At 44.2% G+C, this 25692-nt stretch overlaps 1 long non-coding RNA gene across 2 annotated transcripts in view; it reads right to left on the bottom strand.

The window, feature by feature from the left end:
- Positions 1 to 237: 237 nt before the first annotated feature.
- The window catches only part of LOC128930938 (uncharacterized), a 37534-nt gene continuing 12079 nt past the window's right edge, over positions 238 to 25692 (bottom strand). Inside the window, exons 3-5 of one of the 2 annotated variants that reach the window (XR_013528362.1) lie at positions 25013 to 25176; positions 6303 to 6393; positions 238 to 5787 (exon numbers count right to left, since the gene is read on the bottom strand). This is a non-coding gene — a long non-coding RNA (uncharacterized LOC128930938). Of the gene's footprint in view, positions 6394 to 25012; positions 25177 to 25692 lie in introns of both variants that reach the window. The other variant, XR_013528361.1, reaches the window with a different exon arrangement.

Genomic DNA, 25692 nt, shown 5'->3' with positions numbered 1-25692 from the left:
GGGCGACTACAGTTAACAAAAATGTATTGTCCTTGGGTGATGGGCACCCTATATATCCTTGAATGACTTATACATTACATACATGTAATAAAATTTCACATGTACCCCATAATTTTGTAAAAATTTTTTAAAATTTTTTTAAAAGTAAAAAATATGTATGATCAAAAAGTAGGTAACTTAAAACAATAAAAATTTATTCTCTTAAACTCCGAAAATCAAACTTCTAGCATGTTTGTTTCCTCTGGAGGTTCTGAGAGAGAATCTGTTCCATGTCTCTTTCTATATATATCCAGTGGTTGCCACTAATCCTTGGTGTTTCTTGGCTTATAGGCACATCACTCCAATCCCTGCCAATGTCTTCACGTGGTATTCTCTCTATACCTCCATGAATCTGTGGGTCCTCTTCTCTTCCTGTAAGAGCCCATCCTAATCTCGTATGACAATCTTCACCTAACTACTTATATCTATAAGGACCCTCCTTACAAATAAAGTCACATTCTAATATTTACTTAGTGTGGTGGACATAGGAATGTTTTTTTGGGGTGGGTGGGGGACACTATTAAATCCGTCACAGAGTCCAAGTCCTGAACTGTAAGGTTAAGATGATTCACATTTTTATTCCCCAAACACCTAGACTATATAGAATGAACAGCAAATAAAAGACAGCCAGGTGTCTGGCCCATGCCTCTCATCCCAGCCATGCTGGAAGCCGAGTGGGAGAATTGTTTGAGCACAAGATTTTGAGACCAGCCTGGGTAATCCAGTGAGACCTGTCACTATAATGAATTTTTAATTAGCCAGGTGCAGTGGCTCATGCATGTAGTCCCAGCTACTCAAGAGGCTGAGGTGAGAGGATTGCTTCAGCCCAACAGTTCAAGGATGTAGTGAGCTATGACTACACCACTGCGCTCCAGCCTGGGCAATAGAATGAGAGCCCATCTCTAACAAACATAAAACAAATTCCAAACTTGAATACACTAAACATATTAAAACTAAAAGTCTGTCCTGCAACTCTAAATACTTTTTGGATTTTTCCCCTATTTCAAACATATACATCATACATTGGTCCCTGGACGCCCATTCCCAAAAGGCCATGTTCTCCACGGTCACAACATTAACAACCATGAGCTGCAGTGATCTCTCATAACAAACTTTATTCTCAATAACTCTTTCAAGTTGCAAAGCACTTTAACAACACAATCGTAACCCAGTAAGAGCGATTTTGAAATCCCTTCTACTTGGACATATACTTCGTATGCTCGCCCAAATCCCATATCTACCATGATCTCATAATTATATGTCTGTGTTTACTAGGTTATTAGTAAAATAATAGCACCATCATGTTATGTATATACAATGCGAAATACTGTTTTTCAGTGGCAGATGTGGATGCTTTAAGAAACAAAGGAAGTGGCTCATAAAGTCCACCTGAGAACATAACCTTGGCCTACTTCCCAATTTCCAAGGCCCTATGATCAGTTATGTTAAAACATACTAAGGACCACTTGATCCAATCATTAAATTTCCCCTATGCAAATACAATCGCTGCTCCACTGTTCTGTTTTCATTCATCCTCTTTCTAAGCTCTCTTCCTATCCATAAAACCTCAGTAGGCCTCTTTAATACTCAGAGTGTTTTTATTTGCATGAATCTAGTTTATATGTTGGAATGTTCCAAGCAATAAATATCAAATAAGAACATGGAAGGTATTATATGGTAGGAGGGGTCTAATACAGCCTACCTATATCACTAAGTGAAACACATTTGGTCTTGATTTCCTTCAAAACCTATGTTGACATTCTTAGAATATACATCCTGAAGTGTTTGAAAATAAAATTTTATTGCAACTACGAGTTATTTTTAAATGGTTCAGTCGAAAAGATGGCTAGAGGCAGACATAGATAAAACTAATACGACAAAATGAAAACTGTTGAATCTAAATGTGTTCGGTATATGAAAGTTAACCAATCTTTTTCTTTCCTTTTGAGACAGAAGAGAACTTTATTACAGATGCACCCAGGATGGCAGCAGGCTCACACCTAAAATGGTCAGGAAGCCTAACAAAGGAGGCAGTCCAACTTATATGCTGTTTGAGGCTGGAAGTTGAGGCAGGAAGTCGGTTTCAGATGACAATCAGGTTTTACAAAATTAAGCATCCTGATCATTTGACTCCATAAACTTGCAGTTGAGGTAAGGGGTAAAAAGGTGGGGGGAGGTGATCCAGGAAAATCAGAAAATAAGGAAATGCAGAAATGTGCTGGTTACAGACCCAAAGATGTGCTCTGGTGAGCTTATCTATGTAAAGAGAGGGGTTCCCATTCTGCTTTATTTGTACTTTTATTTAACTACCACATACATACATACTATAGAAACTATCTACTATTGCATTTAATTTTCATTTTCTTCCACATTTTGCCCCTTTAGAAGCTTCCCTTTAAAATCTAGATACTATTATCAGAAAGCTTTTACATCTGTTTTATGCACAGAATGCAGAGTCCAAGTCTCCTCATTGGCAACATCCTTGCCTGGGAATTACCTTGCATGTGTATCTGCTCCTATCGCTGCTCCTGTACTTCTTAGGAGCAGAATGGCTTTTGATATGACTTTACCCTTTGCTGGCCTCCCAAGGGCTGTGCCTGTCTTAGGTTGCTTCCGTCCTTCAGAGAGTCTTACCCGTCATTAGCTAACCAGCCATCCACCTGGGGGACACACAGGCAACTTGTCTGCTTGTCAAGTATGCTGCTGGTGCATCTCCTCTCGGTATCAATTTCGCCTTTGCTGGCCTCCCCGCGGCTGTGCCTGTCTTAGGTTGCTCTAGTCCTTCACAGAGTCTTACCCGTCATTGGCTAACCAGCCATCCACCTGGGGGGCACACAGGCAGCTTGTCTGCCTGTCAAGTACGCTGCTGGTGCATCTGCTCCCAGAATGAATTTAGCCTTTGCTGGCCTCCCCGCGGCTGTGCCTGTCTTAGGTTGCTCTCGTCCTTCAGAGAGTCTTACCCGTCATTGGCTAACCAGCCATCCACCGGGGGGGCACACAGGCAGCTTGTCTGCCTGTCAAGTATGCTGCTGGTGCATCTGCTCCCGGTATGAATTTAGCCTTTGCTGGCCTCCCTGCGGCTGTGCCTGTCTTAGGTTGCTCTAATCTCTCAGAGAGTCTTACCCGTCATTGGCTAACCAGCCATCCACCTGGGGGCACACAGGCAACTTACTTGTCTGCCTGTCAAGTACACTGCTGGTGCATCTGCTCCCAGAATGAATTTAGCCTTTGCTGGCCTCCCCGCGGCTGTGCCTGTCTTAGGTTGCTCTCGTCCTTCAGAGAGTCTTACCTGTCATTGGTAACCAGCCATCCACCTGGGGGGCACACAGGGAACTTTTCTGCCTGTCAAGTACGCTGCTGGTGCATCTGCTCCCAGAATGAATTTAGCCTTGGCTGGCATCCCCGTGGCTGTGCCTGTCTTAGGTTGCTCTAATCTCTCAGAGTCTTACCCGTCATTGGCTAACCAGCCATCCACCTGGGGAACACACAGGCAACTTGTCTGCCTGTCAAGTACGTTGCTGGTGCATCTGCTCCCGGTATGAATTTAGCCTTTGCTGGCCTCCCTGCAGCTGTGCCTGTCTTAGGTTGCTCTAATCTCTCAGAGAGTCTTACCCGTCATTGGCTAACCAGCCATCCACCTGGGGGGCACACAGGCAACTTACTTGTCTGCCTGTCAAGTACGCTGCTGGTGCATCTGCTCCCAGAATGAATTTAGCCTTGGCTGGCATCCCCGTGGCTGTGCCTGTCTTAGGTTGCTCTAATCTCTCAGAGAGTCTTACCCGTCATTGGCTAACCAGCCATCCACCTGGGGGGCACACAGGCAACTTACTTGTCTGCCTGTCAAGTACGCTGCTGGTGCATCTGCTCCCAGAATGAATTTAGCCTTGGCTGGCATCCCCGTGGCTGTGCCTGTCTTAGGTTGCTCTAATCTCTCAGAGTCTTACCCGTCATTGGCTAACCAGCCATCCACCTGGGGAACACACAGGCAACTTGTCTGCCTGTCAAGTACGCTGCTGGTGCATCTGCTCCCAGAATGAATTTAGCCTTTGCTGGCCTCCCCGCGGCTGTGCCTGTCTTAGGTTGCTCTCGTCCTTCAGAGAGTCTTACCCGTCATTGGCTAACCAGCCATCCACCAGGGGGGGCACACAGGCAGCTTGTCTGCCTGTCAAGTACACTGCTGGTGCATCTGCTCCCGGTATGAATTTAGCCTTTGCTGGCCTCCCTGCGGCTGTGCCTGTCTTACGTTGCTCTAATCTCTCAGAGAGTCTTACCCGTCATTGGCTAACCAGCCATCCACCTGGGGGGCACACAGGCAAATTACTTGTCTGCCTGTCAAGTGCGCTGCTGGTGCATCTGCTCCCAGAATGAATTTAGCCTTTGCTGGCCTCCCCGCGGCTGTGCCTGTCTTAGGTTGCTCTCGTCCTTCAGAGAGTCTTACCCGTCATTGGTAACCAGCCATCCACCTGGGGGGCACACAGGGAACTTTTCTGCCTGTCAAGTACGCTGCTGGTGCATCTGCTCCTGGTATGAATTTAGCCTTGGCTGGCATCCCCGTGGCTGTGCCTGTCTTAGGTTGCTCTAATCTCTCAGAGTCTTACCCATCATTGGCTAACCAGCCATCCACCTGGGGGGCACACAGGCAACTTACTTGTCTGCCTGTCAAGTACGCTGCTGGTGCATCTCCTCTTGGTATCAATTTCGCCTTGGCTGGCATCCCTGTGGCTGTGCCTGTCTTAGGTTGCTCTCGTCCTTCAGAGAGTCTTACCCGTCATTGGCTAACCAGCCATCCACCTGGGGGGCACACAGGCAACTTACTTGTCTGCCTGTCAAGTACGCTGCTGGTGCATCTGCTCCCAGAATGAATTTAGCCGTGGCTGGCATCCCCGTGGCTGTGCCTGTCTTAGGTTGCTCTAATCTCTCAGAGTCTTACCCGTCATTGGCTAACCAGCCATCCACCTGGGGAACACACAGGCAACTTGTCTGCCTGTCAAGTACGCTGCTGGTGCATCTGCTCCCGGTATGAATTTAGCCTTTGCTGGCCTCCCTGCGGCTGTGTCTGTCTTAGGTTGCTCTCATCTCTCAGAGAGTCTTACCCGTCATTGGCTACCCAGCCATCCACCTGGGGGGCACACAGGCAACTTACTTGTCTGCCTGTCAAGTACGCAGCTGGTGCATCTGCTCCCAGAATGAATTTAGCCTTTGCTGGCCTCCCCGTGGCTGTGCCTGTCTTAGGTTGCTCTAATCTCTCAGAGTCTTACCCGTCATTGGCTAACCAGCCATCCACCTGGGGGGCACACAGGCAACTTGTCTGCCTGTCAAGTACGCTGCTGGTTCATCTGCTCCCGGTATGAATTTAGCCTTGGCTGGCATCCCCGTGGTTGTGCCTGTCTTAGGTTGCTCTCATCCCTCAGAGTCTTATCTGTCATTGGCTAACCAGCCATCCACCTGGGAGGCATACAGGCAACTTGATTGTCTGTCAATTACACTGCTAGTACATCTGCTCCCAGTATGAATTTAGCCTTTGCTGGCCTCCCTGCAACGTACTTTCCTGTCAATGACGCTGCTGCTGCATCTGCTTGTAGTGCTTCTCGATTCCTTCGTGGGAGCAGGCTGGCTTTTTGTATAAATTTAGCTATTGGTCGCTGCCCTACAGCTGTGCCTGTCTTAGGTTGCTCTTGTCTTCCACAGAGTCTTACCCATAATTCACTAACCAGCCATCCACCTCAGGGGCACATTTTTGGCTTTTCCCTTGGAGAGAAGCATGAGTTAGCCAGTTAGAAGTTATACCTATTGTTATTTCCTGCGCCTTTTGCTTTTGCTTAGGCAGGATTTATATATTACACCCTAGAATGTTATTTTACAAGTTATCTGCATTATACCTAGAAAACAATATGGAAAAAGTGGGAGACAGGTTTTCTGCTAAGCTTCAAATCACACATCTGTGAAGCAATAGTTACATGGGCTTGTTTGGAGTCAGAAAAATTTGTGGCATGTAAAACTATCAAAGAAAAATATTTTATTTTCAACTGACAGGTTGAGTATCCTTATCCAAAACGCTTGGGCCAAGAAGTGTTTTGGATTTCTGATTTTTTCAGATTTGGGAATATTTACATATACATGAGCTATCTTGGGAATGGAACCCCAAACTAAATGTAAAATTCTGTTATGCTTTATATATACCTTATATATACAGCCTGAAGTTAATTCTACAAACTATTGTAAGTAATTTTGCTCATGAAACAAAGTTTGTGTTAAGTACTCACAAGTGGAATTTCTTACACGTGGTGTCATGTTGTTGCTCAAAAGGTTTCAGATTTTGGAGCACTATGGATTTCAGATTTTCAGGTTAGGAATCTGTAATAAGAAAAACAACAATTATATCTTTTTCTTTGTATGTGTTATAATATTCCTTATATTTCAGTTACATTACCTTTATATTTATTGAGGTTGCTTATCACACTGTTTAAAAGATCCAATAGTTTATAAAATTACATTACAAAGAAACAGTAGTCCTCTCCTCCCACATTTCACAAGTCTTATAGAAAAGCAGTCTCAACAATTGTAGCCTTCTCTTAAATAAACTCTGAGAAAAGGAAAAAAAAAACACTTATCTGAAGAATGTAAAGTGCTTTTAATTACCAGGCCCAGAGAGACATTAAAATGAGACAGCAATCATGCCCTACTCCTCCCTTCTTTGAGCTATGTAGTCCTTTCCTGAAACTGCCTGTACAGCTCATTTCAGATGTATAATAGTATAAAACAACATTTTAAGGCTAATCTTTGTATGCATTATTTTTCACTCATTTAACATCACACACACACACACACCCCTACTTAATGAATAACTGGAATACATGAATAAATGAATAATTTGAAACATATTTGAATAGGTAGAAAATAAAATGTAGTGTGCAATGATTTGCTCCTACAAAGGAAGTTGTAAAAATTTACGTAATGAAATACTTGCATGAATCTGGAAGCATATATGTTATTTGATGCCAGTTTCTGACTCTGCAGAAGTGGCCAGATTAGAAAGTGATGCTTCAATCACAGAACTCAAATGATCAGATCCATGAGCCAGTGGGTAGAAATCTAGAGCAGAAATCTCAAGGCTAAGAATCACCTTAAGAATTGAAAGGGCTCTAAAAAGTCTCCTTGATTTACCAAATATCAGAAAAATTATCATGTAAAATTGTTTCTTTCCTTCAAAACATATAAGTTAAATGGTTGCTAATTACTGGCTTTTGTTAATAACAAAGAAAAGCTTGCCTCTTGATGGCAACCATACAAAAAAGGTAACAATAATGAACTTCAGTGTGAAATTAACCATAAGGAAAGTGAAGTCAAAAAGGGCTGAAAAATTACTGATAAAGTTCTGATTCAGACCCAGTGAAAATTAGGAAAGACGTCTCAAAGAATGAAGTGGGGTACCACCTGATAGGAAACCCAAAGCATGTTGAAAGAGGAGGCTAATATAAGAGGACAAGTAGTGCCGAAGTAACAGAGTCATAAATTATTCAATGCATCAGTGGAAGGAAACTTAGAATAAGTATGGGCCTAGCAAGTGGGTACAGATTAAAGAAGAGAAAATAAAAATCAAATTAGTGGAAAGATTGAGAAAACCAAAACCAAATATAGTAGATATATGCAAGGAATTGTCTTTTATGGGAAACAAATATTTTACAGTGCCTGATATATAAGAATTGCTCAACAGTTTTTGATATATAAATAAAAGGATTATAATATAAAGTTTAGAAATTTTCTAGGGAATCAGGGTGAAATGATTAAGTGAAAGAAATTAGGAAATAAGATAAGAAAACTTCAGGTCAAATCAAAGAGGATGATAACTCATTATTCAAACATTAGAAGTTTAAGAAAAAGAAAATGGAAAATGAGAGGATATACATGAGATAATTAACTCAAGAAAATGTGCCACGGCATAAGTTTCCAGTTTGAAACAGTTCACTTAGTACCTAGGTCAGTGGTTGAAATTAGATCCACATCAAAGAACATCGTGAGGACATTTCAGAATACCAGAGACAGAGAGCTCTTTTGAAGGATGCAAAACTAAAAAAAATCAAATTACAAGGATTGGTAAACATAGTCATGTGCCCAGACTTTTCACAGCAGTACTGGAAGTTAGATATCATACCTTCAAACTTCGGAGAGAAAATGGTAATAAGTCTAAAATTCAGTGCCATGTCAAGCTGTTAATTAAAAGTGTCTAAAATTGAGATATTTTCAGATAGCCTTGGTATAATAATAGTTACTTCTTGGCTGGGGAGGTCGCTCAGGCCTCTAATCCTAGCACATTGGGAGGCTGAGATGGGCAGATTATGAGGCTAGGAGACTGAGTCCATCCTGGTTAGCACAGTGAAGTCCCGTGAGTCCAAACTTACTGTGTTTGGAGAAAGAGAAAACACTGCAATCTTAATAAATGTTCAAAAAGATCTAACTCTATGCTCCCTACAAGAAACTCACATTAGCTATAAGGAAACATATAGGCTAAATACGAAAGTACAGAATAAGATTTTCCATTAAAAACGTAATCAAAGAAGAGCATAGGTGTCTATACACATATCAAACAAAATTACAGAACAGAGGTCTTGGGGGCAACCTCACACATCTACAACCATCTGATCTTTAACAATCTGACAAAAACAACCAATGGGGAAAGGATTCCCTGTTTAATAAATGGTGTTGGAAAAACTGCCTAACAATTTGCAGAAAACAGAAACTGGACGCCTTCCTAACACCTTACACTAAAATCAACTCCAGATGGATTAAAGCCTTAAACATAATACCTAACACCATAAAAACCCTAGAAGAAAACCAAGGCAAAACCACTTAGAACATAGGCATAGGCAAGGACTTCATGACCAAAACATCAAAAGCATTGGCAACAAAAGCCAAAATAGACAAACGGGACCTAAGCAAACTCCCGAGTTTCTGTACAGCAAAAGAAACAATGATTAGAGCGAACCCACAACCAACAGAATGGGAAAAATTTTTTGCAATCTACCCATCTGACAAAGAGCTAATATTCAAAATCTACAAAGAACTAAAACAGATTTACAAGAAAAAAAACAAACCCATCCAAAAGTAGGAGAAGGATATGAACAGACGTTTTTCAAAAGAAGACATATATGAGGCCAACAAACATATTAAAAAATGCTCATCATCACTGATTATTAGAGAAATGCAAATCAAAACCATACTGAGATACCACCTCATGCCAGTTAGAATGGTGATCATTAAAAAATATGGAGACAACAGATGTTGGAGAGGATGTGGAGAAATAGAAACACTTTTACACTGTTGGTGAGAGTGTAAACTAGTTCAGCCATTGTGGAAGACAGTGTGGCGATTCCTGAAGGACCTAGAAATAGAAATTCCATTTGACCCAGCAATCCCATTACTGGGTATATACCCAAAGGATTATAAATCATTCTATTATAAAGACACATGTACACATATGTTAATAGTGGCACTGTTTACAATAGCAAAGACTTGGAGCCAACCCAAATGCCCATCTACGATAGACTGGACAAGGAAAATGTGGCACATGTACACCGTGGAATACTATGCAGCCATAAAAAATGATGAGTTCGTTTCCTTTGTGGGAACATGGATGAATTTGGTAACCATCCTTCTCAGCAAACTGACAGAAGAACAGAAAATCACACACTGCATATTCTCACTCATAGGCAGGTGTTAAACAATGAGAACACATAGACACAGGGAGAGGAGCATCACACACTGGGGTCTGTTGTGGGGGGCAAGGAAGGACAGCAGGGTGTTAAAGAAATCAGGGAGGGATAAAATGGGGAGAAATGCCAGATGTGGGTGACGGGGAGATGGAGGCAGCAAACCATGTTGCCATGTGTGTACCTACACAACAATCCTGCATGATCTGCACATGTACCCCAGAACCTAAAGTACAATTAAAAACAACAAGAAACAAAAAAAATCGACTTTAAGTCAAAAATTGTCACAAGAGAGGTCATTATATAATTACAAAGGTTTCAATTCATCAAGTGGATATAACTATTATAATGTATATGCAGCCAACATTGAAGCACCTAAGTACATGAGGCAAATATTACCAGATTTGAAGGGAGACAGACGGCAATATAGTAATGGTAGAGGATTTCCACATCTCACTTTCAACAATATACAGGTCATCCAGACAGAAAACCGTAAGGACCCAGCCAACTTTAACAACACTATAGACCAAATGAACCTATCAAATATAAACCTAACATTTCAATGAACTGCAACAGAATATATACTCTTTAAAAATGAACATAAAACAATTTCTAGCATAGATCCTATGTTAGACTACAAAATAAGCCTTAACAAATTTAAGAAGACTGAAATAATATTAAACATCCTTTCCACTCACAATGGTATTAAATTAGAAATAAATAACAGGAGAAAAATCCCAAATTTACAAATACGTAGAAATTAAACAACATATTCCTGAATACTGAGTCAGAGAAGGAATCAAAAAAGAAAGTGAAAAAGTATCTTGACACAAGTGAAAATGGAAAAACGACATATGACCCTTATGAGATGGTGTAAAAGCAGTTCTAAAAGGGAAGTTTATAGCGACAAGTGCCTACATTTAAAAAAAGAGAAATATTTCAAATGAACAATCTAATATTATACCTCAAATAACTAGAAAAGAGCAACTAAATACAAAGTCAGCAGAAGAAAATAAGAAAGAATGGAGCAGAAAAAAATGAAATAGAGTCTAGAATGACAACAGAAAGATCAACAAAACTAAGATTTGATTTTGGAAAGATAACACTGACAAATCTTCAGTTATATGACAGAAAAAAGGAGAGATGACTCTCAGATAAGTATAATTATAAGACATTATAACTGGTAACAAAGAAAAACAAAGGATCATAAGAGACTATGAACAATTATGCACAAATTGGATAACCTAAAAGAAATGGATAAATTCCCAGAAACATACATCCAACAATATTAAACCATAAAAAAAATGAAACTAAGAGGAGACAAATAAAGAGTAACGAGATGAAATCAGTAATCAAAAACTCCTAACAAAGAAAGAGTCCAGGACCTGATGGATACGCTGGCAAACTCTAACTAACATTTACAGTAGAAAAATTGTTAATCTTTCTCACAAGCTTCAAAAAGAAATTGAATGAGAGGGAACATTTACAAACTAATTTTATAAGGTCAGCATTACCCTGCTACCAAAGGCAGACAAGTACACTACAAGCAAAGAAAATTACAGGCCAAAATTCCTGGTAAACAAAGATGCAAAAATCCACAACAAAATACTAGCAAACCTAATTTGACAGCATGTTAAAAAAATTATATACTGTGATCTCTGAGATACAAATATAGTTCAATATGTACAATTTGATACGTCAATTTAACAGAATGTGGGATAAAAATATAACTATCTTAATAGTACAGAAAAAGCATTCCATGTAATTCAACATCCTCATAATTAAAAAAAAAAAAATCTCTCCACAAATGAAACACAGAAGGAATGTATCTCTACACAATGAAGGCCATAGACCATAAGTTTATAGACTAACATACTCAATGTTAAAAAGTTGAAAATTTTTCCTCAAAGATCAGGAACGAAACAAGGAAGCCAACTCACATCAGTTCTCAGTATTATACCCAGAAGTCACAGCCAGAGCAAGTAGGCCATAAAAAGACATATGAGACATGCAAATCAGAAACAAAAAAAGTACAATTATCCATTTGCAGATAACATACTCTTACATATAGAAAACCCCAACAACTCCATCAAAAACTACTAAAACTAATAAACAAATTCAGTAAGGTTACAAGATACAAAATCAACATACAAAAATGGGTTGTGTTTCTATATACACAATGAACTATCCAAAAAGGAAATTAAAAAAAAATCCCATTTACAATTGCATCCAAACATAAAATACTAAGGAACAAATTTAACCAAGGAGTTAAAACTTTTACACATTAAAATCTACAAAACATTAGTGGGAAAAAAACCCTAAAGCTACAAATAAAAAAAAAAAAAAATATTCTGTGTGAAGCAATGCTTACTAGCTCTTATAATCAGCTGGCTGATTATTCTACTTCCAGCTTTTCCTTAAAAAATTAAATTTCAGACACACATAAGAGAGGAAAAATTCTCCAAATTATCTGTGTCTACTTCTGAATAAGAGTCACAAACTCTACAATTAGATCATACAGATTGAGTTCCATTAAGGTTTTCCATTAGTACACATAGATTGTTTCATTTTTCATTAAACATAGATATAGTTATTCCTAAAGCAACAACTAACTATATTAAATGCAATTTTTAAAGGGAAACATAGGAATACTCATGTTTTGGGTAGTCCTTTTCTAATTAATCAAATAGTGGTTAAATCTCCAATGCATTGTGCCCAAGTCTTAATTTACAAAGATGACTGAAGGATAACATGGAGAGTCTGATGCCATTAAGAGATTTTTAATATTCAGAGTTGCTGAAGAAACAAGATGCACAGCATGCCACACAGGGCCTCATGGGAAAGACACTAAGGTGGTCAGCAGGCAGAAGACAAGAGCAAGAACATTTAGGCCACTGCCTTTACTGGGGGTTCTATAGGAAAGGACAGGCAGGGCAAGATTGGGTTTGGCTAGCTTGAACAATTTTAGTAGGCGTTGGGCTATAGGGGTCATCCCTAGTTGCCTGGCTCATGGCTCTGGGATTATTCAAGCACAAGAATATTGCCTCTTGGTATATCTGGACCAGTTATAGGAGGTTGACTAATGGTTAAGTTTAACTGTTAAAGAGGGACAGCTCTTCTCTCCCTAGGAAATAACCTTTTAAAGAGAGTAAAAAACTTCATTACCATAGTTGACCTAAAAGCAGCCACCAATTAAGAAAGTGTTCAAGCTCAATATTTAAGTATTTCAATTCTACTCACTTTACTGAACACCTAACATCACATTGCACTAATCTATTAGTAGAAGCAACAATGTTAATATAAGTAACAAAAGCATTCTCTCCTGTGTAAGTTATATCAGACTGAAATAACAGCTCAACTATAATAACTTATATTCTAAACACCATATAAAACTGTTAACCCAACTCAGGCATGTCCTTAAGGAAAGATTTAAAAAAGTAAAAGAACTCGGCAAACCTTACCCCCACCTGTTTACCAAATACATTACCTCAAGCATTACCAGTATTAGAGGCACTGCCTGCCCAGTGACCTATGTTCAATGGCTGTGGTACCCTGACTGTGTAAAGGTGGCATAATCACTTGTTCCCCAAATAGGGACTTGTATGAATGGCCACACAAGGGTCTAACTGTCTCTTACTTTTCATCAGTGAAACTGATCCATCCCTGAAGAGGCGGATACGACCAAATAAGATGAGAAGATCCTATGGAGCTTCAATTTCCTAACACAAACAACACTCAAAAAACATACAGGCATTAACTTATCATCCATGCATTAAAAATTTTGGTTGGGGTGACCTTGGTGTACAGTAACCTCCAAACAATATAAACTAAGACCACACTAGTCTAACTAAATTAACAGACATTGGCCCAATAACTTGGTCAACGGACCAAGTTACCGTATGGATAAGAGAAAAATCCTATTCTAGAGTTCATATCGACAATGGGGTTGACCACCTCAATGTTAGATCAGGATATCCCAATGGTGCAGCCACTATTAAAGGTTCATTTTTCAAACGATTTAAGTACCACATGATGTGAGTTCAGACCAGAGACACCCAGGTCGGTTTTTATGTATTCAATATTTCTCCCAGTATGAATGAACAAGAGAAATAGAGCCTACTTTACAAAGTGCCCAAACCCAACAGATGATATTATCTCAATCTAACAATTTTCCCTGCCTGAGAACAGGGTTCATTAAGATGGCAGAGCCCAGTACCCACATAAGACTCAAAGCTTTACACTCAGAGGTTCAGTTCCTCTTCTTAACACCAAGTTCATGATGAACCTCCTCCTCCTAAGTATTCCTGCCCTAATCGGCATTTCTAACACTCATCAAACAAAAAATTCTAGGCTGTATACAACTATGTAAAGGGCCCAACATCATAGGTCCCTACACAATACTTCAACCATTCGCCAATAAAACTTTTCATAAAAGAATCTTTATGACCCTCCACATCTACTATAACCCTTTACATAACCGCTCCTACCTTAGCCCTTTCCATTGCCCTCCTATGAGCTCTTCTCCCCAGACCAGATCCCCCAATCAATTTCAACTTAGGCCTTCTATTTATATTAGCCACATCAAGCCTGGCCATTTATTCCATTCTATGATCCGGATGAGCACCCAATTCAAACTGTGCACCAATTGGTGCATTACAGACTGTAACCCAGACAATTTCACATGAAGTCACCCTAGCCATCATTCCATTATCAGTCCTACATTTTATATACACTCATTACAACACAAGAACATTTCTGACTTCTACCACCCTGACTCCTAGCCATAATATGATTTATCTCCACATTAGCAGAAACCAACCGAGCTCCTTTGGTCCTAACAGAAGGAGAATCAGAACTCGTCTCAGGTTTCAACACTGAATATGCTGCAGGTTCATTCACTCTCCTTTATAGCGGAATACATAAATATTATTATAATAAATGCCTTAACTACACTATTTTTCTAGGAGCACCCCACACCATAATTTCACCAGAACTTTACACAATAAATTTAATCACCAAACCCTTCTCTTAACCACCCTATTTTTATGAATTTAAATGAATCCTCAGTTCTCCTATGACCAGCTAATACATTTATTATGAAAATTTTTTTTATCACTTACACTAGCACTATGCATATGATATCTATCTCAATACCTATTCTAATGTCCAGCATCCCACCCCAAACACAAGAAATGTGTCCGGAAAAAAAGAGTTACTTTGATAGAGTAAATTATAGAGTTTTAAATCCTCTTTTTTTTAAGGCTATAGAAATTGAACCCACACCTGAGAATTCAAAACTTTCCGTGCTATGTATTATGCACTAAAGTAAGGTCAGCTAAACAAGCTTATTGGGCCCATATCCCCAAAATGTTGGTTTAATCCTTCCTGTACTAATTAACCCACTAGCCCAACTCACCATCTCCCTTACTATCTTTACAGGAACTTTCATTACAGTATTATGCTCACACTGATTCCTCATCTGCGCAGGTTCAGAAATAAATTTATCAGCCATCATGCCGATCCTAATAGAAAACATAAGCCACCGCTCCACAGAAGCAGCCACCAAAACTTCCTAACACAAGCAAGCACATCATAATTCTTAAAATAGCTATTCTTTCTAACAACATGCCCTCCGGACAATGAACAATTACCCCTCACATTAACCACCTTTCACCCATAATAATAGCTCTGGCAATAAAACAAGGAATAGCCCCCCCTTTCACTTTTGACTCCCAGAGGTAAGCCGAGAGACCCCCCAATACCTGCCATACTTCTCCTCACATGGCAAAAACTACCTCCCATCTCATGTAACTTCAAATCTTTCCATCAATCAACACAAATAACCTCCCATTAATTTCAATTTTAACCATTATAACTGGCAGCTGAGGAGGACTTAAACACAACTATGTAAAATCCAAGCCTATGCTTCGATTACCCATATAGGATGAGTAATAGCAGTATTAACCTATGACCCAAACATCACCACCCTAAACTTACTTATCTACTATATTCTAACAGCTTCTATATCCATAATACTTAACTTAAACTTGAATACTAAAACGCTATCACTATCCCACACCCGAAATAAACTAATGTGATTAATACCTATTATTGCACTAATTCTATTAACCCTAAGAGGCATACCACCATTAATAGGAGTCTCTCCTAAATAAGAAATCTAACAAGAGTTAACAAAAACAATAACCCAATTATTCCAATTACTATAGCGATAATAACTCTACAAAATCTATACTTTCACATAGGCCTAATTTACTCTATTTCAATAACAATATTTCCTACATCCAACAACATAAAAATAGAATGACAATTTGAAAACATAAAACCCATACTGTTCCTTCCTCCACTGATCATTTTTTTTTTCACTCTCCTTCTACATATAACCCTGTCAATATTAATCACAACTAAGAGCCTTCAAAGCCCTCAGGAAGTAAATTATACTTAATTTCTGTATCAATTTTATGGACTGCAAAACTTTACTCTGCATCACTTGAATGCAAATCAACTACTTTCATTAAACCAAGCCCTTCCTAGATGGATGGGACTTTAACGCACAAAAATTTAGTTAACAGCTAAATAACTGATCAACCGGCTTCAATCTGCTTCTCCTGCCATAAGAAAAAAAAAAGGCAGGAGAAGTCCCAGCAGGATTGAAGCTGCCGCTTTGAATTTGCAATTCAATATGATAGTATCTCCTCCGGACTGGTAAAAAGAGGCCTATTCCCCTGTCTTTAGATTTACAGTCGAATGCTTCCTCAGCCATTTTACCTTTTTCTACCTATGTTCATCAACTACTGATTATTTTCAACTAATCATAAAGATATCAGAACATTACATCTATTACTGAGTGCACGAGCAGCAATAGCAGGCACAGCCCTAAGCCTCCTAATTCCATCAGAATTAGGCCAGCCAGCAATCCTACTAGGAGACCACCATATCTATAATGTTACTGTCACCACTCACACACTTATTATAATTTTCTTCATAGTAATACCAATCATGATCGGAGGCTTCGGCAACTGACTTTTCCCTCTAGTAATCGGTGCCCTGATATAGCATTCCTTCAAATAAGTAACAGAAGCTTCTGACTTCTCCCCACATCCCTTCTACTCCTACTTGTGTCCTCAGTACTAGAAGCCGGTGCTGGAACCGACTGAACAATCTATCCTCCCCCAGCAGGAAGCCTGGCACACACAGGAGCCTCTGTAGATTTAACTATCTTCTCACTCCACCTAGCAGGTATTTGTTCTGTCCTAGGAATCATAAATTTTATTACCATAATTATTAATATAAAACCTCCAGCCATAACCCAATACCAAACACCCCTTTTTGTCTGATCCATCCTTATTACAGCAGTTACTCTACTTCTTTCTCTCCCTGTTCCAACCACTGATATTACTATATTACTAACTGTAACCTTAATAATACCTTTTTTGATCCTGCTAGTGGAGGTGACCCTATTCTATACCAACATTTATTTTGATTCTTTGGGCACCCCAAAGTCTAAATCCTTATCCTACCAGATTTTGGAATGATTTCTTTTATTGTAACATACTATACCAGCAAAAAAGAACCATCTGGGTATAGGTAGAATATGAGCCATAATATCAGTTGGTTTCCTAGGCTTTATCATATGGGATCACCACATATTCACAGTAGGAATAGATACAGATACACGAGCATACTTTTCCTCCACCACTGTAAGTATCATTATCCCTACCGGAGTAAAAGTCTTTAGCTGATTGGCCACATCACACGGTGGCAACATTAAATGGTCTCCTGCAACACTCTGAGCTCTAGACTTTATCTTTCTCTCCACAATACGTGGCTTAACAGGAATTGTATCAGCCAATTCATCATTAGACATTATTTTACATGACACGCATTATATATTAGCCCATTTCCACTATGTCCTATCAATAGGGACAGTGTTTGCCATGATAGCAGGCTTAATCCACTGGCTCCCTCTATTTTCAGGCTACACACTTAACCAAACCTATGCTAAAAATCACTTCACCATTATATTTGTAGGTGTAAACTTAACTTTCTTCCCACCACATTTTCTCAGCCTATCTGGAATACCTGGATGATACTCCAACTACCCCGATGCATCACTGCATGAGATATTATTTCATCTGCAGGCTCATTCATCTCATCAACTGCAGAGGTACTGACAGCCTTCATAGTCTGAGAAGCCTCTTTCTCAAAATGAAAGTTTTTCCCATTGAACAATTAAATAACTTAGAATGACTTTATAGCTGTCTCCATTTTTATTACACATGCAAAGAATCAGCCTATGTAAAATCTTAAATGAAAAAGGGATTCAAATCTCCAGAAACTGGTTTCAAGCCAATCCCATAAACCCTACAACTCTTTCAAGAGCCAGAACCTGGCTCTGGTTCTGTCCTGGTCATGGTCCTGCAATATTCTGGGGCTTGGCCCTAACCTTGTTCAGGCCCTGACCCACCATGGCCCTGACCCCTTCGGTGCTCTGGCCTCACCTTTACCCTGCATTGGTCTTACACTGGTCCTTTTCTACTCTGGTTCTGCCTTGGCCCTGGCCCTGCCTTCTTGAACTTTTCCTGGTCTTGCCCAGGGCTGACCCCAGGACTAATCTGTCCATGACCTAGTCCTTGTCCTGACCTCCTCTGCCCTGTTCCGGCCACACACTGTGCCCTCTGCTTGGCCTAACCCTGTTCCTATTCCTGCCACTGCTATGGCCCTCCCCTGCTTTTAGCCATGCCCTGTACTACCTTAGTCCTGCTTAGTCCTGCTCTGGCCTGGCCCTACACTGGCTGTGTCCTGTCCTGGCTCTACCTTTGCCTAGTCCTGGTCCTGTTCTGGGCCTGCCCTTACCTTGGAAACTTGCTGGCACTGCCCTCTGTCTGGCTCTATCACCAACCCAGGCTTGGCCTGGCCAATGGTGGCCCTGGCAATACCCTGGCCCCCACTGGCTGTGCCTTGGCACTGGACCCATCCTATGATTGCTTGGCCCTGGTGCTTCTTGGCCCAGGATTGTCCTTGGACCTGCCCTGGCTATGACGTGGTGCTGGCCACACACTGTCCATTCCATGGATTTGAACCTTCCCTGCTGTGGTTCTGCCCTGGCTCTACCCTTCCCTGGTCTGCCTTAGCCCTATGTATCCCAGTCCTGCCTTGGCACTGACCTTGCTGTGACCTTATGCTAGTCTTGCCTAGCTCTAGCCCTGCCTTCAGCCTGTGCAGGCTCTGTATCTGACCTAGCCCTCCTCTTGCCTTGGCCCCTGACCCTTCTCTGGCCTTGCACTTGTCCTGGCCCCTTTCTGGCACCGTCTTTTTGGGGGCCCTGCTCTGTCCATATCACGACTCTGGGCTTGCATGTGCCTGTCCTGTCATAGCCTGGCCCTTTTCTAGTCCTGCTCTGGCACTGGCCCTACCCTGTCTTGGCTTTGTGCTACCTATATCTGCCCTTCCCTGTCCTGGTTTTGTGCTGGTCCTGACCACGACCTGTGCCAAGTTCTGGTCCTGCATTTTCCCTGTCCTGTCCCTCGTTTTCCCTGTTTCTGACTTTGTCCTGGTCCTGGTCTTGGTACTGTCATAACACTGGCTGTGACCCTGCCTCTCATTTCTCCCTGGCCATGGCCCAGCTCAGGTTCTGTCCAGGCTCCAGCCTGACCCCAGTCCTGGTTCTGCCCTGGCTGACCCATGACTGGGCACTGCATTACCCAGTACCCTGGCCCTGACTTGCCCAGGACCCTCATCCTGTCACTTGTTCTGCCATGTTCCTGACCCTCTCTTGGCCCTGGAACTGTCCTGACTCTGGTCTTGTCCTGCTTCTTACCCTGGTACTGTCATGGTCCTGACGTTTCCCTGGCCCTATCCTGCAGTGTCCTTTCCTTGGCCCTCTGCTACACTGTACTTGTTTCTGCCATGAACCAGTCATGCCATTACCCTATCTTACTCTGAACAGTTTGTGCTCTGGCCTTGGCCCTTTTCTGGACCTGTCCTGACCCTGTCTTAACTTTTGCCCTGCCCTGATTTGGTGGTCTTGTCATATCCCTGGCCCTAGCCCTTTCCTTTTCCAGGCCCTGACCCTGGACCACAGGTCTCTCCTGGACCTTCCCTGCCCATTCATTCCCTGGTCTTGTTCTCACCCTGAAATGACCCTGTACTGACACTCTCTGCCTTGGCCCCGGCCCTACATTTTCCTTACCCTGGCCTTGCACTGTCATCCTCTGTTATGGCCCTGTAATGGCCCCAGAATACCCTGGCCCTATTCCTAGTTGTACCCCAGCTATGACCCCTGCCCTGCTTTTTGCTATGCCTTGTACTATCCTAGCCCTGCCCTATTTTGGAACTGGCCCTAACCAGGCCTTGCACTGCCCTCTCCCTGCTTTTGCTTCTTGCTGGTTCTGGTTCTGCCTTGATCTTGCCCTCCTCTGGACCCTCCATGTTTCTGCTTTCTCCTTGGCTCTGAATCTGCTGTGGCCCTGGCCCCAGCCTAGACATGGCCACAGTGTCTTAGAGCCTGACCTTACATTGCTTCTGGCCTGCATCTGACCTTGCACAATCCTAGTTCTACCCTGGTCCTGACCTCACTCACCCTGCTTCTGGTCTTGCCACTCTGACCTGGCCATAGCCCTGACCTTGACCACTGGCTCTTGCTCCTATCCCTGGTCCTGCCATGGTGCCGACCCTATCATGGTCCTGCCCCAGTCTTGTCCTAGACCTGGCCATGGCACTAACCCTGTCCTGGTCCTGACCTGCTAAAGGCCTTATCATGACACTGGCCTGGCCCTGGCCCTGATTTGCCTGAGCCCTAACCCAGTACACGCTCTTCTGGCCCTCGCCCTGACTCTGGTCCTATCACTGTCTGTACCTAGCCCTGTTGCTGGTCCTGCCATGTCCCTGACTCTGGCCCTGAGGATCTTTCTTTGCCTTGTTCCTGAAATTGCCCTTTTTCCTAGTCCTGGTCCCAGCACTGGCCCTGCCTCAGCACTTCTCTGGTTCTGGTCCAAACCCCAGCCCTGCAATGGACTTGCCCTACCTTTATCCTGTGTGACCCCAGTCTTGTCCTGCCCTGTCCCGGTGGTGACTTGGCCTTGCCATGGTCTGGTCCTCCCATTGCCCTGCCTATCCCTTCCCTGGTTGTGCCCTGGACCTGTCCTGATCCTGACCCCTCCCTGTTCATGTCTTCGATCTGACCCTGGCTCAGCTATGGACCTTCCCATATCCTTCCTCAGCCCTTGCACTCGGAGCTGTCATTCAGCCCTGGTACTACCTGGTCCTTCCTTGGGACTTTCCCTGCCCCATGGTCTGGTTCTGGTACTTCCCTGCCTTGCCCTGAGCTGGCCCTGGACCTATGATATTCCTGGCCCTGGCCCTGGCCCTGACCCTGACCCTGGTCCTATCCTTATCCTGTCCCTGATCTACATGACCCTGCCCCTGCAAGCTCTGACCTTCCCCTTCCCCTGAAATTGTCCTGCGCTTCCCTGGCTCTGTCTTGGCTCTGGCCCTGCCTTCTTATCAGACTTGCCCTCACCCTGCTCTGGGATGACAACCCCAGGCCTACTCTGTCCATGGTATAGTCTGGCCCTGCACTGCCCTCCTCTGCCCTGGCCCTGCCATGCCCAGAGCCCAGTGTTTTCCCTGGCCCTACTCCTAGTCCTCCCCTGCCATGGTCCTCCCCTGCATTTGGCCAGGCCGTGTGCTACCTTGGTCCTGCTTTGCTCTGGTCCTACCCTTAACCATACTTTGCCCTGGACCTGCCTTTGTCATTTCCTGGTTCTGCACTGGCTCTATCCATGCTCTAGACCTTTCCTGAACCTGGACTTGGACTGGCCCTGTCCTTGATGCAGCCATGCCCTGTCACTGAATCTACCTTATGGCTTACTTGGTCCTGGTCTATCTTGGTCCCGTCTTGTCCCTGGACCTTCCCTGGTTATGGTATGGCACTGATCCTGCCTTGTTCAAGCCATGGACCTGACCATGCCCTGGTGATGGCATGGCTTTGCCCTTCACTGGCCCTGTCTTAAACCTGTGCTCTCCTAGTCCTGTGTTAGCTTTGACCTTGCCCTGGCCCTACTCTGGTCTGCTGTGGCCCTCCCTTCCCTTTGTCTTGCCCTGGCCCTGACTCTGGTTCTCACATAGCCCTGTCCTTACCTTAGCTCCTCCGTGGCCCTGCCTTTTCCTTGGCCCTTCAGTGACCTTGCCCTTGTCCTGGCTCCTTTCTGGCCCTGTCTTGTTGTGGGCCCTGCCGGGTCCATGTTCTCAGCATGGCCTTCTGTGACCACACTCTGACATCCTCTTGCTGCATTCTTGCTCTACACTGGCCCTATCCTGCCTTTGCTCTGTACTACCCTATCCCTGCCCTGCCTTGTATTGGTCCTGAACCTGCCCTGGCCTAAGCCCTGGCCGTGCCATGTTCCTGGCTATTTCTGGTTCTGCCCTGTTTCTACTCAGCCCTGGCCCTCATCTTTGTCCTTTCATGTCCCTGGCTCTTACCCTGCCCCTGAATTTTTCCTGGCCATGACCCAACCCTCTTCCTACCCTGGGTCTTGCCCTGCCACAGTTCTGGTCCTATCCAAGCTCTGCTCCTGCCCTAGCACAGTCCTGACTGGGCAATGCCATTTTCCTTGCCCTGCACTGCCAATACGAGGGTGCTAACCCAGCTCTGGTTCTGTCATGGCCCTCACGTGGCCATGGTCCTGATCTTACCCATTCCTCCAGCCATCCTCCTGTCATTCTCTATCCTGGCCCTGTACTGGCCACACCATACCCTGGCACAGTGTTTGCCCTTGCCCTGATCCTCATCCTTCCCCTACTATGGTCCTACCCTGCATTTGGCCAGGCTGTGCTACCTTAGTCCTACTCTGCCCTAGCCCTACCCTACCTTGGCCCTACCTTTGGTTTCTCCTGGTCCTGGTTCTGCTCTGGATCGGCTCTTGCCCTGTACCCTAACTGGTCCTGCCCTGATCTGGCCCTGTCCCTCACCCAACCTTGACCTGTCCCTAAACTGGCCCTGGCAACATACACGCCCTGCAATTACTGTGCCTTGACACTAGACCCACCCTATGTCTGCTTTAACCCTGGCCCCTCCTTGGCTCTGCATTTACCTGCCCTGCCCATAGCAATGTGCTGACGCTGCCCATGCCATTGAATTGACCCTGACCTGGCCCTGTCATTCTGTGGTTCTGTCCTGGCACTAGCCCTGCCTTAGTCCTGTGCTATTTTAGTCCTAACTTGTCCCTAACCTTGCCCTAGCCCTACCCTGGCTTGATGTGTCCCTCCCTACTCTGGTCTTCCTCAGTCCTGGCCCTGCCTTTGGCCTCCTCTGACTCAGGTTCTGAACTGGCCATTCTTGCCTTCAACCCTCCCTGGCTTGCTTTTTCTCTGGCACTTCTTTGGCCTTTTCCTTACCCTTGGCCTTCCCTGTCCCTGCCTCTACTCTGACCCCTATCTGCCCTGCCCTTTCCTTGTCCCTGTACTACACTGGCCCTAGCAGGCCCTACCCCTTACCTTGACCTGGGCTGGCCATGCCTTCACTGTGACCCTGCCTTTTGTCCTGACCTTGGTCCTGACATGACCCCAGGCTTGCCAGTGCTCATGATCCTTGTCCTGTTCTAGCTGTGACCTGTACTTGGACATGCCATGGGCCTGATTTGTCCCATCCTTGACTTGGTCCTTCTCTGCTCTGTCTCCACCACATCCTTGCCTGTTCTGCTCTCTCCCAAGACTGACCTGGCCATGCCATGGTCCAGTAGTGTCATTGCCCTGGCCTATCCTACCATGGTTGTGCCCTGGACCTCATCCCTGCTGGACCTGTCCTCACCCGACCTTGACTTTTTCTCTACTCTGTATGGACTGGCTCTGGATCTGCCCTACCATGGTCCTTCCCTGTCCCTGCCATATCCCTGACCATAACCCTGCTCTTATCCAGGCCTGACCCTGACCCTTCCTGGTCCATGCCAAGGACCTGGTCCTGCTCTGTACTGGTATAGCCCTTGTCTTGACCCACCCTTCCCTGCTGTGCCCTGGCTGTGTCTTCACCCTGCCCTAGCTCTGCCCTTGACCTACTCTGGCTTAGACCCTGACCTGGCCCTACCTTGACCCTTAACCTAGCTTTGACTAGGCCCCACACGGGACCTGGCCCTAGCCCAGACCTGGTCCTACACTTTGGCTTGCAATAACCCTGAATCTGCCATGGTCCTGTACTGGACTTGGAGGTATCCTGGCCCTGAATTGACCTGGACCAGCCTTGGCTTGTCCCTACTTTGGCCCTACCATCGTCCTTCCCTGTTCTGCCCTGTCATGGCACTGAAATGACACTGCAACATCCCAGTCGTACCAATGCCCTGACCTACCCTGCCTTGCCTGTGCATGGCCCTGGTCCCACACTTGATTTTCACTGTCCTTTCCTCAGCCCTGGCCCTACCTTAGCACTGTCCCTGCCTTCTCTATGAACCAGCTCTGGCCATGCCCTGCCATGACCCTACCTTGTCACAGTCCTGGCCCTTCCCCCACCCTGGTCCTGATCCTTAACCTACTCAGGACCTTCCTTAGACTTGCCCCTCTGTTACGGCCCCACCCTGGCAATAACCTACATCCTGGTCCTGGTCCTGCCCTGCTTGAGGTCTTACCCTGGTTCTTCCCTGGTCCTGATCCTGTCTGACCCTGAAATGTCTGGCATTACCCTGGCCTTGCACTGCTCTGGGCCTGACTCTGGCACTGTTACTGCCCTAGCTGCAGCCCAGTTGCTGGTGATGCTATGGTCCTGACCCTGTCCCCAGACCCTGGCCATGCCATGAACCAGCCCTATCCTTGCCCCTGTCCTGTCCCTACTCTGGCCATTCCCTGTCCTTTCCTTGGTCTTGGTACCATCCTGGTCCTGCCTCTGCCTTGGTCCTACCCTAGGTTTGACCCTACCCTGGCCATCACTCAAGAGTTGGCTGGGCCCTGTCATGGACCTGACCACAGCACAGACCCAGCACTTTGGGATGCTGATGCAGACGGATCACTTGAGGTCACAAATTCATGACCAGCCTGATCAATGCTGTGAAACTCTATCTTTACTGAAAATATAAAATGTAGCTGGGCGTGGTGGCAGGCACCTGTAATCCCAGCTACTCAGGAGGCTAGCACAAGAAAACTGCTTGAACCCGGGAGGCAGAGGTTGCAGTGAGCCCAGATTTTAACGGGCAAAATAGTTCCAGGTTTCTAAAGCTGAGTGTTCTGAGCAGTAAGCTTTGAATCCTGAAAAATTTACTTACCAGAACATTCTTCAGTGATGTCCAAGAAGTGAGGTGTGTCTGCTCTGCAGAGATGAGTCAGGAGTAGTCAAGAAGCAGGTGGCTTGTCAACTCTGCCACACCAGAAATGATGCTCAGCAGGGCTTAGCAACAGCAGTCTCCCCTCTGAACCCAAAAGGTAAAGTCTAGGAGGAAACAAGAGGGGAGTTAGCCATGTTACAGAGGAACTCCTGAGGTTGGGAGGCCCCACAGGAAGGAAAATGCCAGGGAGACAGAAGCTTCTGACCAGTGTTCTCAAGTGGATTGTAATTAAAAAGTAGCTTTGGCAGCCATCCCAGAGCAAGCTCATGAGAGATGGGGTGACACAGCTGCCTGGCAGTTCTGGAGTTAAGCCCAGCCCTGGAGAAGCTGAAGTCCAGGGTGCCACCTGCATCTGCATGGCTGGAATCAACTCCATCACTTATTCTCCTCTTCCCTCCAAACTGTCACTGTAAGATCCTGCTCTGCCACTTACTAGCTGTGTGACCTTAGGCAAGTTACTTAATGTTTCTGCGCCTCTGTAAATGGCAGCTAATATTATTGTTTATTGTTATCAAAAATGGTTACATTTTTATAGGGTCACACATGGCCATTATCAGTTAGAACTGGGAAAGGCAAACATTTCTTCTGACGCATTAGATGATAAATATTTAGACACTGTA

Source organism: Callithrix jacchus, chromosome 17, assembly GCF_049354715.1.
Source record: "Callithrix jacchus isolate 240 chromosome 17, calJac240_pri, whole genome shotgun sequence".
NCBI lineage: Eukaryota > Metazoa > Chordata > Mammalia > Primates > Cebidae > Callithrix > Callithrix jacchus.
This window is presented reverse-complemented; position numbering and strand designations above follow the sequence as displayed.